The sequence below is a fragment of the Nicotiana tomentosiformis genome, chromosome 8 (genome assembly GCF_000390325.3).
Source record: "Nicotiana tomentosiformis chromosome 8, ASM39032v3, whole genome shotgun sequence".
In the NCBI taxonomy this organism is placed as follows: Eukaryota; Viridiplantae; Streptophyta; class Magnoliopsida; order Solanales; family Solanaceae; genus Nicotiana; species Nicotiana tomentosiformis.
This window is the reverse complement of record NC_090819.1, coordinates 16,165,027-16,167,447: the sequence shown is the minus strand read 5'-3', so window position 1 is coordinate 16,167,447 and position 2,421 is coordinate 16,165,027.

The window sequence follows — 2,421 nt, the reverse complement described above, 5'->3', positions numbered from 1 at the left end:
GATAGGTTCATAGCATTGCGTTGTGGTGGTACTTGTTGAGCTTGCAGAACGGTTCTCTCATTTGAGTTATTTTCCATTTTTGGGTGCATTTGAATTGTTGGGTATTGGTGCACGGATTGCACGGTCTGTGGCTTAAGGTTGTATTGGTGTGGCATGTCTGTAGAGTAGCTTGTATTTGATGAGATGACGTCTTTGGGCCTGAGGTGATTGCTATCGAATTTGATTACGATATTTGGAAGTGTAATGTCAGAAGTCAGCTTCGAATTTAGGCTATGGTTCTGGTTAGGCGAGAGAGTTCCATGACTTGTTGATCTGATGAGTGGTTATGAGTTTATGCGTGTTTCTTTCATCATCGGCAGTGTACGAAGGTTTTGAACAAGGTTTTTTATTAGAGATGAGGTTTATTAGCAGTATTAGGTTTGTTTTTAGCAGCTACTATGGTCATAAGTTATTGCTGTAAGTATCTGAGTTATATGGTATATCATGTGATGATATCTTGGGCTTTGGTTATGGCTTGATACAGCTTGTTCAGACTTATACATTGTGCAGATGCAAGATTCGGGTCTTGTAAGGAATTTCGGATGTTGGCAATTGAGTTCCAAGGTTTATGTGCTAAGGTTGAATTAATGATCTTAAGTTATGTTGTGTCGTCAGGCTTATATAGATTAGGGTGACGTGGGATCACTCGCGGGTATGTGTATGGTAAGATTACACGGTGGTTTGATGGCTTTGGAATGACTGTGGGCACGTTCGATGATGAACGTATATTTAAGTGGGGGGAGAATGTAACGACCCGACCGGTCGTTATGAGCATTTGTACTTCATTTAGCTATTTAAAGTCCCGAATAGATTCATATGATGTATTATGACCTGTGTGAAGCGTCGGTTTTGATTTTTCAGGTGATTCGAAATTTATTTGGAAGAATGATTCTCAACTAGGAAGCTTTAAGTTATAAGAGTTGACCAAAATTGACTTTTGAGTATTTGACCCCGGAATAGATTTTTGATGGTTTTGTTACCTTCATATGGTGATTTCGGACAAGGGTGTATGCCCGGATTTTAAATTGGAGGTCCCAATGTAATTTGGCGTAATTTTTTGAAAAATTGTTAACTTTGAAAGCTTTGAATTTCAAAATTTGGCCATAATTGAATTTTTATTGATACCGGGTCCGGATTTAGATTTCGAGAGTTCGAGCAGCTTTTATTATTTTGTGTGCAAAATTCGAAGTTATTCCGAGGTGCGTAGGCACGTTTTTTGTTAGTTTTTGAAACATTAAAAGTTTTGATTTTATAAAGCTTGAATTCGTTGCGATTCGTAGTTTTGATGTTATGTTTGTGGTTTGATCACTCTAGCAAATTAGTATCATGTTTTAGGGCTTGCTGGTATATTTGGTTGGGATCCCGTGGGGCTCGGGTGAGTTTCGGATGGGTTTTTAACGTGTTTGGTGTTTTGGCATTTTTTTTAGCATAAGCATATAATGATCCAAAGGTCCATTTTTAGTTCTAGAGATCAGAATTCGATTTCGAGACATCCGATAGTTTGATAATGATTTATAGGAATGATCTAGAATGTTTGGTCTAATTTTATTAAGTCGCGTCGGGTTTTTGCTGCGAAGCATGAGTTAATTATTTAACGAGCGAAGTTGGCATCGCATTGAGCATATGAGCTCCTAATTGAGTTTCGACTGAACGATTAGGTTCGTATTATTATTTGTGAATTAGGTACAAGAATCGTCGAATTCCGAATTCGTATGAGGTAGTTAGAGTCTTTTTAGTGAAAAATAAATTGCTGGTGCAAGCAAGTTCTGGTGCGTACCTTTAGCGACCAGATTTGAAACTTTTAGCGACCAAATTTGGACTTTTAGCGACATATTAGTGTTTTTATTGGGCAGATTTTTTTATAAACTCATTTCAATATTTTTGGAGTTAGGGAACTCGGATTTAGGCGATTTTTGAGAGGATTTCTACCGTATGATTTGGGGTAAGTGTTCTCTAATAGGTTTTGATTATATTTCATGAATCTATTATCGTTTTTGGCATTTGGTTGATGATTTCAAAAGAGAAATTTGGGGGGGGGGGGAGGGTCTAAAATTTCATAAAATAAATTTTTGAGTTTTGAGCATCGATTGAGAGTCAGATTTGAGTGAAACTAGTATGGTGGACTAGTAATTGAAAGGATTGTCGGATTTTGTGAGTTTTGTTGGGTTCCGAGGTGCAAGCCAGGGTTTGACTTTTTGGTTGACTTAGGATTTTTGATTAATAATTCAACCTTTATCAATTGTGTTTGTTTCCTTTAGCATTATTTGTTGTTCTTGAGTTTCTTTTGGATAGTTTTGAGACGTTCGGAGGTCGGTACGCGTGAGATGGCATTTTTGGAGCATCGTTTGGCTTGCTCGGTATTGGATTTGGCTTGTTCGAGGT